The sequence below is a fragment of the Rhodnius prolixus genome, unplaced genomic scaffold (genome assembly GCF_049639745.1).
Source record: "Rhodnius prolixus isolate KJV_2025 unplaced genomic scaffold, Rpr scaffold_3, whole genome shotgun sequence".
NCBI classification, from domain to species: Eukaryota; Metazoa; Arthropoda; class Insecta; order Hemiptera; family Reduviidae; genus Rhodnius; species Rhodnius prolixus.
The window spans coordinates 52,039,675-52,054,485 of NW_027411603.1; the positions used below are offsets into that span (position 1 = coordinate 52,039,675).

The 14,811-nt window shown below is 36.7% G+C and overlaps 1 protein-coding gene across 2 annotated transcripts in view; it reads right to left on the reverse strand.

Annotated features, from left to right (window-relative positions):
* Nucleotides 1-14,811, reverse strand: part of eag (potassium voltage-gated channel protein ether a go-go) — a 364,129-nt gene that overhangs the window by 96,124 nt on the left and 253,194 nt on the right. The window contains exon 1 of one of the 2 annotated variants that reach the window (XM_074126882.1): nucleotides 5,459-5,834. The exons of the other annotated variant lie outside the window; for it this stretch is intronic. The gene's annotated coding sequence lies outside the window, so the exon portion shown is untranslated. Of the gene's footprint in view, nucleotides 1-5,458; nucleotides 5,835-14,811 lie in introns of those variants that run through there. 2 annotated transcript variants of the gene reach the window in all.

Genomic DNA, 14,811 nt, shown 5'->3' on the forward strand with positions numbered 1-14,811 from the left:
GGAATGGCAAAAAAAAATTTTGAAAAATCTCAAAGACAAGCGAAATTGCTTGTCCAACTTCCGTCAAGTTGGTATGGCCACTTTAAATCCTTAATAACTTTTTCAATTTTTGAGCTAAATGGCTGAAATTTTGGGAAAGGACGGCACAAACGCGGCACAAACGAATGGTAAAAAGAAATTTTGAAAAAACTCAAAAATAAAAAGTGGCCATACCAACTTGACATGCGAATATCTCGCGTAATAATGCGGCACGAACGATGAAATTTGGCGAATCAGCGGCACAAACGAGGCCATAGAGATTGGCAAAAAGAAATTTTGAAAAAGTTCAAAAAATAAAAAGTTATATCAATTTTTGTCATATTAAATTGACATGCGAATATCTCGCCTAAAAATGCGGCACAAACGATGAAACTTGGTGAATCGCCGGCACAAACGAAGCCTAAAAGAATGGTAAAAAGAAATTTTGAAAAAACTCAAAAATAAAAAGTGGCCATACCAACTTGACATGCGAATATCTCGCGTAATAATGCGGCACAAACGATGAAATTTGGCGAATCGCTAGCAGAAACGAGGCCAAAGAGATTGGGGAAATGAAATTTTGAAAAAATTCAAAAATTAAATAGTTATGTCAATTTTTCTCATAATTAGTTGACACGCGAATATCTCGCTAAATAACGCGGCACAAACGAAAAAATCTTTTGATTTTAATAAATTAGTTATTTCTAATGTTGTAGGTAAAAGAAAAGTACTAATATTTGCTGTGTTTGATATGTTTTTTTGATGAAATTCGTAAATAAGTGTTAGTAAGGTAAGTTGCCGCTGTGGTGCGCTCAGTGCGAGGAAAAGTTTTCTTTAATATCTTTTTTAATTTTTAAGCTATAATGCTGAAATTTGGTAAATCGCCGGCACAAACGCGGCACAAACGAATGGTAAAAAGAAATTTTTAAAAAACTCAAAATATAAAAAGTGGCCATACCAACTTGACGTCAAGTTGGTACGGCCACTTTGTTTTACTAATAACTTCCGTAATTTTGCGGCACAAACGACAAAATTTGGTGAATCGCCGGCACAAACGCGGCACAAACGAATGGTAAAAAGAAATTTTCGAAAAACTTAAAAATAAAAAGTGGCCATACCAACTTGACGTCAAGTTGGTGCGGCCACTTTGTTTTGCTAATAACTTCCGTAATTTTGCGGCACAAACGACAAAATTTGGTGAATCGCCGGCACAAACGCGGCACAAACGAATGGTAAGAAGAAATTTTCGAAAAACTCAAAAATAAAAAGTGGCCATACCAACTTGACGTCAAGTTGGTACGGCCACTTTGTTTTGCTAATAACTTCCGTAATTTAGCGGCACAAACGACAAAATTTGGTGAATCGCCGGCACAAACGCGGCACAAACGATTGGTGCAGAGAAAATTTTAAAAAGTTGAAAATAAAGAGGTGGCCATACTAACTTGACGTCAAGTTGGTATGGCCACTTTGTTTTGCTAATAACTTCCGTAATTTAGCGGCACAAACGATGAAACTTGGTGAATCGCCGGCACAAACGCGGCACAAACGATGTGCGAAATTTGGTTAAAAAACTCGTTGGTGGCCATACCAACTTGACGGACGTCTTCATTTGTACTAGTTAGGGTGTTTGTGTGAGGTGGCACTCCTGGGACCAGCTGTAACAATGCACCATTAAAAGACACTGTCTTCTACCTATTTTTTTTGTTTTGTTTTTGTTTCTGTTGTTTGTACAATACAGGGCACTGGTGCTGCCACTTGTGAGTGAACAGTGTACAAATATAACAAGAATGTAATAAATAGTATTTTTGTAGCTAACCAGCTGTTTCGTGTTATTTCTATTTTCCAGTGAAATATGGTTTCCATTTTATTTATGTTGTACTTGTATTTTGTTAATAACCAGAAATTGGTGCAATGCAGACGACAGGATTTCCACTATTATTAAACCAGACACTAACAAACCAACGGTACCTTTTTAATTCCCCAGCTGGAAGAACTTGTTCCACCATTCTTTACGCAGCGAGGAAAACACAATTTAGAGGTAGGTCCCCCCTCCGGGGATTTTTTATACAAACCTTCTACCGCAATAATTAATTCGATTATGTTCTGGAAATTTGTTCCATCATTTTGAATCAATAGCATGATGATTTTTCAGGTGGAGAGGGAATCTTGGCTGGTTCTAGACAACCAACACTGGGTGGTTGATTTGAAAACTGAAAATAGTCATTTTTTTTTGGTACTAGTCAAAGAAGTGGGCATTTCACAACGAAAATTCAAGTGTTGAAATTGGCATCTCAAAATAAGTATATAAAAACACTACCTTCAAATGTTTAATAATACATTGTTTTTGGTTTTGCAATCTTTATCTGTTAGAAGATAAACGAAGGTTAAGTAGGTAGATTTATCTTTATTGTACAGGGTGTTTCAGGGTTAAGTGTCCTAACTGAAAATATGAATTTAGGACCTCAAAACAAGAAAAAAAAATTCCTATGAAGGTATGCCCGTTAAAACGCTTTGTTTATGAGATATTCACGTCTAAAGATTTTAGCACGAATGATAAATTGATTATATAACTGCTAAAATCACCTTGTGCCTCTAACTGCACATACCAATATTGACATTTTACGGAATAATACCATCTGGAAATTGCACTTGTGGACTTTCTAAATAATAACACTTTCTCAATAAAGTTTATCAGTTTGACGCTTTTACAGAATTTGCATCATTATGCATCGCATTTATTCTCACAGTGAATATGCCGATATGGTGTTTGTGTATGGTTTTTGCAAGGCTGCTCGTCGTGAATATTCCGTGCGATTTCCGAATAAAAGACTATCTTTAGGTCAACATTTCAACGTCTTAGAGTAACTGGCACATTTGCTTTAATGCCACGTGCTGATGGAGCTCTTGCCCCTCAATGAAATGAAAGGAGCGCGACAATTTTACAATTTTTTTGATGATAATTCGTACACTGTACGAAGAGCTGCAGCTGAACTACACGCCAACTCTCTACGGAGAGTAAGGGAGAACTCTCTCTGCAAACGGACGTCACCCATGGCATTATCATCGGGTACGACATTTATTACCTCAAGAATTTTTCGTCAAAGAAATTTTCCCGATTAGTATTTAAATCAAGCTGATCTTATGCCACAATTTTCACGTCATATTCTCTGGACGGATGTAGCTACACTCACAAGAAATGTTCACACCAAAAAACTTATCATCTCTGGATGCTCGAAAATCCTCATGCAATTCGTGAGCACCATTTTCAGCGTGAGTTTCAGTGGTATTAGACAATCCGCATTTCTTACCACCTAGGCTTAATGCGGGACACATTTATGCAGTTTCTTAGTAATGATTATTACAATTTTGATGGAAGTTGTTCCGCCTCAACTCAGAAGGAACTCATGGTTTCAATTAGATAGTTGTCCAGCACATTGCGACAGAGGACCACGAAAGTGGCTAAATCAACATTATCCCAATCGATGGATTGACCGAGCTGGATCGACGGCTTAGCCTGCTTGCTCTCCAGATCTGACACCAATGGATTGTTTTTGCTTGGGGTGCCATTAAAGGAAAAGTCTATGAAATGCCGGTCAATGATCTTCATTCTTTAAGAAGAAGAGTAATTGAATCAATAACAGCAATCCAGTGCCGTTTGGCTATTGCTGCTGTGGAAGAAAGATACCGATTCCTCATTTTCTTTATTTACTTTTAATTGTCATTATTTTCTATTAATAAAGTAGTTGGAAGACACTATTAATTTTTTTTATTATAACCTACCTATGTAATAATAATTCATAAAGTGGAAATCTTTAGACGTGAAAATCGCGTTAACGGGCATATCTTCATAGGAAATTTTTTTCTTGTTTTAAAGTCCTAAATTCATATTTTCAGTTAGGGACACTTAACCCTGACGCACCCTGTGTATTGAGAAGCTGTCAATAAAATTTTGTAGACAAATCTCATTTTTTACTGAGTTTCAGTAAATTTATTGCCTCCTTCAGTGTATAATATAAATTTGTAGAGTTGTATGTTTAACTACATCTCTAAATTTTCCCCAAATAGAATACATTAAAAGGTATTGAGCTATGATATAGAGCCAATTAAAAGAATTTATTTTCTTTAACGCTATTTAAGTAAGGAATTTCTCTATTTTACTACCTATTACGTTAATTTCCTCGGAAGAATTAGAACAGCTTAAGTGGGCAGCAAAATTTATTGGCATTACTTGGCCTAGGTTTAATTAATGGGCCAGCTAGAGAAGACCGACCACCAGTCTACAACTAACACTTTATTGTTTCCTGTATATCAGGTTACCTAGTTTATTTTAGTAAATGCTTAAAGATTTGTTGACAGTTAATCATTTCACTTTCGATTAGAAAAAGAATAAAAGGCACAATCTTGACCAAGCTTCTAGGGTTTCGAGATTCGGCCCCTTTTTTACCCACTAAGTGACCCTTAAAACCTACACAGCCAATTTGATAATGAACTCAGCTAAAACCACGTATAATAAAAGACCTCAACAAAAAAAAAAAGAAGTTTTTCCTCCATAAAACTAAATAGAACTAAATTCTCAAGAGAGTAAAAAGGCAAAAACCTCTCGCTCTGCCTCTGTCTGAGCAATGAAAATGGAGGATGATGATGGAGAATGTAGAGATAAAGGAACGGAAGTGTGCAAGGAAGGCTAAAAAGAATTCTAAAAAGGAATTTCCTGCGCCAGACAGGAGTTTTTTTTTTATAAAAAAGGAAAGAGTGGAATTTCCTGGCTAAAAGAAAAAAGAAAAATACACTGAACTGCTTTAAAGGAAAATTATAACAATTAATTTTTCTCGAAGCAATTTTTTTTTTTTTTTTTTTTTTTTAAACTTTAACTCACTAACACTCATTAAGAGTAAATACTGCACTGGGCATGTCTTTGTAGCCAACCTTACCCAGTGAATTCAGCTGTGCTTCTTTGTGTTACAGAGAGATCTCTGTAAGTCTCCATAGAGGTCTAATCTTTTGATTATATCTTCCAGAAGTGGCTCAACTAGGGCATATGTCTCTTCTAAAGTAAAGGCTAACCTTTTAACAGTTGCTATGAACATAAAAAGTACCGTGCAAGTTATTAAAATACAGATCTTTGTATATAGCAAAAATACATTACATGAACTCTAAGTCTACAATTGGAAGAAGAAATGTAAATTTAGGAACCAAATTTTGCAGAATAGGAAGTTGAGTTTTCATTCACTAAGTCCAGGTATTACCCCAGATAATCGTCCAACTGGACGTGGAAGTGAAAACACTTCTCTCACAAGCAGGGCCGGATTTAGATAAAAAGAGGCCCTAGGCTATTCCACTTATGAGGCCCTTTCACCTCCCATTTTTAAGTGTTTAAATTACATCACTACTGTGGTACATATCAATATGTTAAATGAAACATGTTGTTATTGGTACTAACCTTAATTTTAATTCTGCCAACAATTTGAATTTAGGCCCCTCTTGATCTTAAGGCCCTAGGCTGAAGCCTAGTTAGCCTTTAGGAAAATCCGGCCTGCTCACAAGTGCAAATGTAGTTTGTTTCAGCCATCGTTTCAATAATTTACAAGACAAAACTCCAAACTTAGACTAAAAGGTTACCCGCTGAAGGTTAGGTTAGGTTATTGAAATTAGAATATTGGACTAACTTGAACTTGAGACGTGGCACCAATTAGAAAACTATTTAAAATTGCTAGCTGTTCTTTAATACTAATTTTTATAACTTTTTGTTATATTTATGATTATTCTACTCTAAATTTTACCATAACAGTAACAGCTGTTCGAAATCTTGTTGTTTATTAGTTGCTATGGTTATATTTAAATAAGTTCTATTAGTTCATTAGTTGCTATGGTAATACTTAAATAAGTTCCATTAGTTTATTAGTTGCTATGGTAATACTTAAATAAGTTCCATTAGTTTATTAGTTGCTATGGTAATACTTAAATAAGTTTTAATTAAGTTCAATTAGTTTCCTGCAACTGATTTTATTTAGGTGGATTTTAGAAAAATGGACATTACTATCGAATGAAATTAGCCAATGTATCTCGATGTTAAGGGGGTTTCTATTAGGTTACAGGACGACCAATCACTAAAACATTTAGTAAAATTCTATTTTCTGTTGGAAAAAAAAATGTAATGAGTAATTCTATTAAATAATGGTAATATCGCAGGTTTTTATTGTGTAATTACTATAATTGCAGTAACAAAAAGTCGTCCTAAAGCTCCACCCTGCAAGATAGGTGTGTGGCAGCCCACTAGGTGGCTCGAGTGGCGCTTGAATAGGAAAAGAGTTAGGGTACGTTCACAACGGAGCTGTGAGCATAGATGATAGCGGAGATGATAGCAGTGATGCATCAGCGCTTATAGAATAACCTAGTACATTCTTATGTGAGCGTGCACAACGAAGCTTCGACTAGACTTCATACGCGCTGCTAAAAACGAGCATAGATGATAGAATTGAATTTTTCATTTTTCTGCTAGCTGAACTCCAGTATCGGAGCTTCAAAATGGACGTAGAAAAATTATTTAGTGCTGTCTTTACTCATTATTTTTGGTTATTATTTTATTATTTACTTTTAAACAATATTTTGTTTTTTAAATCGTGCTTACATTTGTTTTTCTCAATAAAACCATTACTTACCAGAGTAATCACTAGTTTTTCTTCTATGGTTATAGGATTTCCATGACAATTTTTCCAAAGTTTTCTTAATTTTGACCTTATTTTTTCTAAAATATAGTCGAATGTGGGTGGACCCATCCTCACATATTAAAAAAAAACGATCCGGATAATTTCTAAGTTCCTTATATAAATGGTGAAATTCACCCAAAGTACTTCGTTTTTTATTTATGGGATGTACATGATATTTTCTAAAGCGTTTTTTCTTTAAAATATACCTTTTTGTTGCTGCTGAACATAAAAACTCTTCTTCACTTCTCGGACATGTTGCATGTATCACAGCTCCGTTGTGCACACTAATCAGCGATTATATTTTACTCTATCAGTTATCATCTCTTGCTATCATCTATACTCACAGCTCCGTTGTAAACGTACCCTTAGGCGCTAATGATCATAGATGTCGTTGCGCCGGAAACACAATTAGATAGGAACTTGTTTTGTTTTTTTTTAAAGACGTAAAGTTAACATTGTTTTTCTTTGAGAAATTATAAGAATAAGTGGATATGTACTTAAATGTGCGCAAGCGTGATGCTGTAATATTTAGAGTTGGGCGGCAAGGGGGGGGGGGAAAGCGGAAATGAATATAGGCCACCCACGTGCCTTTGATTCGTACCAACTCCAATCCCGCACTCTGGCGCCATTTCGCCGAACAAAGCCCCTTTTCCTAACTAGACTGGTGTAGGGCTGACTAACTCTCGTGGTTCTTCTTTTCTTTATGTAGCTCCTCCACCCACATAATCTAATAACCAGTTTCATTGACGAAACCAGAAGAAAGAAAAGAGAATGGCCTACTAATCTATCAACTTGAAGAAGTTTATAACATTTAATCTACATTAGGGAAAATATGATTGATGAAAAGAGCACGATTTAAGGTCTGACGGGAATGGATTGGTTGTTAGCTCACAGGGTTGTACTCCTTCCGGTAGCTCTTGATGTAGAGTAGAGGTGATCCCAGGTGTAGACCCTCAGTTAGAATAGCTTCTAAATATAGTTCGGCGAGCCTTTCACAGTTCTCTTCCGGACGCACACACACTCACCTCTGTTTCAGTCATAAGGAACCACAAAACATCCGTCGGAGGATCAATTTCAAAAATTTACCAAGATCAAAATAAACTGGTGTTAATAGAACAACTCGGATATACTATTTACAAAAAAAAAAAAAAAATGCTATTCATTACGTTTTTATAAATTTGTCAGTTAACAAAAAACGGATGTATAATATTTTAGCTGAGATGACGCTAAAATAATTAAGGCAAGGAGGCCGCCAGTATAATAAATGATGCCCATGGCAGACATGAATGGCCGTGTCTCCCTCCATCAGTAAGTAGTATTGAATAATAAAGACCTAGGACATTAGTCAGATGATATGACGCGGGAGCTGGTGGTGGGTTGGAGAGGCGGCTCAAGACGCCATCATGATGGTGGATGGAGGCGGCCAAAGGGTTATACTGAATAAGAACCCAAATAGGAGCCATGAAATAAAGGAAGAATCATTAAAAACCAAGGATCTTTTAGTAAGAGAGGTTACTGTAGGGTTATGGATGGCAAGGTTCTTTTCTTTTCCCTCTTTCTTTTTTTTTTTTAGAAGGAACATAAAACAGGATCTCTCGGCGCCAGTTTCCCCTCACCTCCCCTTCAACCCCACTCTTTTCTTCACTGCCTCCTGAATTTAATATTTCAACATTAAACAAGAATTGCCAATCCCTCATACATAAAATATCATTCTGTACAAACATTCTAAAACTAAATTATAGTTTCTTTTAACCCTTTTCTCTTGTCACTTAGAATGAAAATGTAACTATGAAAAGAATTGGGTGGATACAGAAAAAAATAAATTAAATATGCCCTTTTTATCAATATTTTTAATTTTTTTGTTTGGTCTTTAGAGTTTGTTCTTGATTGCTGGTTCTTTGTAAAAGAAATGCTCGCAAACATTCTAAATTTTCGACATTCGAGTTTTCACTCGAAATATTCGTTGATGTCTCCTAAATCCGAAAATGTCGTATGGTGCTGTCATTAATTACTGAGAACAGGAAGTCGAATAACCAGAATATTTAAATAATATATGAGTTCCCGCAAAATTTTTTATTTATTTATTTGCAACTGTACAAAGTATACATCTAGCAAAAGAGTAGTACAACGAAACATTTGATTGTGCCATAGAGCTAGCTCAGTGCCACAACCAGGATGACGGGATGAGAGAAGCCAGCCAGCGCTGGAACTCTCTAGGAACTTATTGGGGTTTAGGAAGCAATGAGGTCACGTGGCCAACGCCGTTTTAAGAGTGACGTGGAGGATTATCAGGATGGGACGATGTGGATAATGATTGAGCCAGAGGATTTGGGGTGATCACAGAGAGTTTGCTGTGGATCCGGGTGTGGATTAACTTCATTTACTTAGGGAATATTGAGATCATGATGTCAGGGTACGGTTGGAGACACATAGAATGGTGCGTTAACGATTCGGCGGAGGACTTTAGACTAGAAACATTGGATAGATTGGATGTTGGATGGGTTTGGCGGAGCCCCACAATTCTGCTCCATATGTCCATATTGGTCCGTAATAGTGTTTTGAAAAGTGTAAGTTTGTTTTGTACTTTCATGGAGGATTTAGGTCCAAGGAGTCTCCTTAGTAGTCCGTAACGTCTGTGTCAGTTCTTGTCTTTTAAGTCTTGTATGAGGGTTCCCAGGTTAGACGGCTGTCTAGGTAGAGCCCTAGATAACGAACCTGTGTGGAAGTCGGTAGGTTAGTGATGTTAATAGTTAGTGGAGTCCCACAAAAATAGCTTCAACAATTTCCTTTAAACTAAATATTTATTTCGCATGCGTAAATCATTGGAAATCCCAGGAAAAAATCAACTTCTCCAGAAGTGGTAAGTAGTTTTTCCTCTAATGTGCCATTCCAGTACAATGTACGGCCTTAAGAGCTATGTATCAGGATAGAGCAACAGATTTTCCAACTAATCGCCGAGTTTGAAGAAAACTCCACAACCGGAAATACAACTTTGCTGAATGGATTTCCGGTTTTCCAGAGATTTTCCTCCCTAAAAGGAGCACTTCGGTGTAATGTGTCAGTTTATATTCTAGATAATTTTAGTAATAATTAGATATATTTTTAAATTTGGAGTTTTTAAAAAATTTAAGCAGGAGAAAGTCGTGTGTATGTCCGCAGCAGTATCCGTTCACTTTCCAATTGATTCCGGATAAAAATAATGCATAAATAATGCCGCTGGCCAGGTATCCTCGGATATCAGAATGGTTATTGCAAGAAATGGAACAATACGTAGTGCAGAATATGGCCCTGGAGCTGACCTCCGTCCCGCTCGCTCTGCCTCCGCGCCCCCCCCCCTTACGATATAAATAGTGTGCGCACGTGTATTGTTTACTTATAACAAGCATGAGTGCTGTAAAAACTTAAGTTTAAGCACGCCTCATGTTCTGAGGATGGTTTTGAAAACACACACACACACACTGTGTGCATTCTTCTCCGTCCCCAAGCTGCCGCCTTCCTGTACAGAAGGAAAACCTCGGCTGGCTCCCAAGATAGTTTCTCTGTTGTCAAGCAAAGTAAAAAAAAGGGACGTGTTTGGAATCGTTGATACTTAGTATCTAAGTATACTTCTTTTAATGTATTTATTTATCTTGGGGGACTCTTACTGGAGAAGAAACGAAGTATAGGAAAAATAAAAGTTTCTTTTCTTGTTTTCTATAACAGCAGTCAGAGAGGTGATCACGAACTTTGCAGGATATGGGGGAACTTTTTTGTAATTAATTTATTAAAGATTTCTCAGGTGCCACGATAGCCGAGTGGCTAAGAGACTAGACTAGTATTGTTGGTTTAGTGGGTTCGATTCCCCCGGTCTAGGCCTTGGATTTTATTTAATGGTTAATATGAGAAATTTTAATAGTAAAGTATATTAGGTGGTTATAAACTAGACCCGCAATGCAAAGATGTATTGTTGGTTTAGTGGGTTCAATTCCCCAGGGCTAGGGGCTTGGATTTTATTTAATGGTTAATATGAGAAATTTAATAGTAAAGTATACGTATTTGTTAATTACCTCCGTCCACGGCACCTAATTTGGTAGTCAACTTAAAAGTCAAGTTCTCTATACAACCTGATGAATTAAACCCTGATGATCTATGAAAACCCGAAAGTGGGTGTCAAAATTAGGAAAATATTGCGTTTTATGATGGTGAAATCAACGATTTATTACGGCTCCTTTAAGATTGTTTTATTACGTTTAATGAATGTTACGCCATTACGTTGTTGCGTGATTATTGCGTGATTATTGCCATATGATTGGGTTGAATTCCTTCTTTTTGAAAATTAGTTCAAAATATTACCTCTTTGCTAAATTCATAGTAATAATGGGTTCATTTGACGATTACAGTAAAAAAAAACATTTAATACTTCGTTTTACTCATTTACAAAAATATTTTACACATTGCCCATATTTCCTTCTAAATGGCGGTGAAAGAGAGAGATTAAGGATGAGGGAGTAGAAAACCCGAGTGATGGACGAACTATACATTCCCATTTCCTTCAAACTGTGGTACTTATTTCCGGATACTGGTGAGGAGATATATTTTACGTCTTGACAGAATAGTACAAAGGAATGATTTATAGTCCAGTTTAAACGACATTCTCCATTCGAGGATGGAACCCTATTTGAATTCCTCGAGGTGTGTTACTGCCTATACAATCCATATCCAGGCTACCATTAAACTGTTGGTGGGAAACGCAAGCATCCTAGCAATGCTGTTACGATCAATTACCTAAGCGGGGGTTCAAGTTGGAGTACTCTTGTTATTAGAACTTTCCTTCATCTACCTTAATTTCAAATGGAAAACTTCTTTTCTATGATAAAAATGAATTAATTTCTCTTACGCTTAATTAAATCTGTCCCGGTAGGACAGTTGTATAAGGGTTATCGTCAAAAAGTGCACGAAAATAGTGTAACGTTGAAAAACACCCAACTTTGACAATTTTTTTCTCTTTTTCTATAAAAGATAAAATTCCCAAATTTTCTTTATAATATAGAGCAAATCCTCCTTTATAACTGTAATTTTTTTTTGCAACAACCCAGATCTAATAGATTTCGAGAAATACGCTGCCCGAAAATAGGGAAAAAAGGCATTTTCATGTTTTGTAAACAACGTACCGCTTAAATGCGTGAATCGATTATCATGAATGAGTTCGTCATTCGATACAGGAAAGGTAAAAATTAAGAGTAAGTACTACAATCTGGGTCAAATTATTGAAATGAAGTGGCCAGATGTACTTCTTGTTTTAAATTTCTTAGAGTTATTATTATTTTTTTTTTTAATTTAAAACCAGCTGGTAATTGCTTGCCACTTACCATGACTGAGCGATTAATATTGCATTGTAATAGTGACTTTAATATATTGCTCTAATTAAGTTTTATCTTAAAAATGATTTATTGACTTTTCTCTCCAACTACGCACTGTACAGATTATTAGCTGTAATAACGCAATATATCGTAAAAAAAATATACTTCTATGACGATAAAATTAAATAATTAATATACAAAATACGATAATGTCTGTTATTAGTAATAAATTTTAGATAAGACGAATTTAAATAAAAATTTTTTTTGAGTCAATAGTCTAGAGCGGTTCCGTTCTATTCTTTGGTGAGGGCTAAATAAAGGATCAAAGTTCTCATGCCGACTCTTGAGATCATAGAGCTCATTCTAAACCTCTTAAAAAACTCACTTCTCTTATCTATTAATCTTGAAATATGAAATAAAACTTTTGAAAAATCTATCAAATCAAAAAAAAAAGCACAAAAAAACGTCAAACTTTATACTTAAAATTGGACAATGTCCAAAAACAAAACAAGAAAAATATCAATAAATGCTTAAAAAGCCAAGCAAATTAAAGCAGATTAACAATTCAAATGCTTGAGCATGTAAACAGCGTAAACAAGAAGGGATCAGTTAAGCTTTAAGTGCAGGCAATACAGAAAACTTTGTCATCTAAAAGTACATACATGTCTTAAGCACAGTGGTTGGGATATGTATTTAAGCAGCGGCAAACTGAAAGTCATGTTTATCGGGTGATGGTTGAGTGTACAGAGAAAATGGTTACTAAAATCGAGCAGAATCAAAACGAAGACTGCGCGATCTGCGTTATCGCCAATATAGTTCAGCTAAACAGCGAACAGACAATGGAGCACTTCATCAGATTGGGCACTTAAATGTCCACCTGTCTAACAATAATAATGAAAATTAGGGGAGGGATTAACTATGAGGTTAGCGTACTGGACTCCCACGAGGAGGTCCCAGGTTCGAATCCAGCAGCTAACCCTTAGATTTTTTCTCTTCCTAGGAGCTTCTTACAGCTCACTGTCCGGAGGCCGACAGTGCACTGAAAAAAGCTCCGGGCGCTAATAACCTCAGCTGTTGATGCGCCAAAAAAAAAGAAAAAAATAATAATACTATATATATTTTTGTTATAGGGGTGAAATGCAACTTACGCACATTGTGCCGGACTCCCTCGCGGCCTACCAGCTAAAACACCCCCCCTACTTCCAGGCCTAGCCTGGATTCGCTGTGATTTCAGCATTACATCAGGCTAGGCCTCAATCCTGCCCCTACTCAGGGGACCCTGCTCAAATGGTGTTCCATGTCCCTTTTTTTTTAGAGACGAGTCCTACTCTTGCAAAACTAGCCACTAGCGACCATGTTAGTCCTGCAAGAGAGCATCGCCTCCACCAACCTCTCAGGAGTCAACCGCCCGATTATCAATTCCAAATCTCTTCTGGAGCGACCCCACCTTTCACACTCAAAAAAGGTGTGGTAGGCGTCATCTCTCACTCTTGGACAATATAAACAATCTTCTTGTGCCTCCTTACCCATCCTCTTGAGGTATGCTCTGGAAAAGCCATGCCCACTCAAGAGTTGGATAAGGTAGAAGTCTACTTCTCCGAACGACCGCCTTATCCGGATGCTTATATCTCTGACAAGCCTGGCGGTCCGTTGGCCACGCGTCTTTTCGTCCAGGCAGCCTGCCATTCCAGGACGGTTCGGAAACGTTCCTCGCTGGACACGGCTTCAGTAATAATAATAGTAATAGTAATAATAACGTATAAGGCTTTTGTAATAATGGTAATAATGATGTATAAGGGTTGTAATAATAGTAATAATAATAATAGTAACAACAAGGGAAGGGATTAGCTATGAGGTTAGCATACTGGACTCCCACGCGGAGGTCCCGGGTTCGAATCCAGCAGCTGACCCTTAGATTTTCTCTTCCTAGGAGCTTCTTACAGCTCACTGTCCGGTGCTGGACAGTGTTGTCTGTCACGAGAGAACATTGTCCAGTGGCCGGCAGTGCACTGAAAAAAGCTCCGGGCGCCAATAACCTTAGATGTTGACGCGCCTTAAATCATAAATAATAATAATAATAATAATAATAATAATAATAATAAGGGAAGGGATTAGCTATGAGGTTAGCATACTGGACTCCCACGCGGAGGTCCCGGGTTCGAATCCAGCAGCTGACCCTTAGATTTTCTCTTCCTAGGAGCTTCTTACAGCTCACTGTCCGGTGATGGACAGTGTTGTCTGTAACGAGAGAACACTGTCCGGAGGCCGGCAGTGCACTGGAAAAAGCTCCGGGCGCTAATGACCTCAGCTGTTGATGCGCCAAAAAAAAAAAAAAAAAAAAAAATTAGTAACAATAATAATAGTAATAATAATAATAAAACACTCACCATTGTATTATTTCCACAAGTGACCGAAACTTTTGAGTACTTATGAAATTTATGTTGCCAGAAGTGGCAATCTATTTTAAAAGATTTCTCAAAATGCATTGAGCAAATCAAATTGATTAAATAATAACTAACATGATGAGATGAAATAAGATGAGAGATGAAAGTCCCGAACCCGTTCAGGGAGACAACAAACATGTCTGCCACGAAGGATAAAATCAAAGATATTAAAGAAAACTGGTTGGAAAATTGCAAAAAAAAAATGTGAGAAAATGAAAAGCTACTTCAGGTTTTTTAAACATGGAATCTTAAAAAAAAAAAACCATTTAATACTCCTCAAAAGCAACAGGGCATTTTCATCGA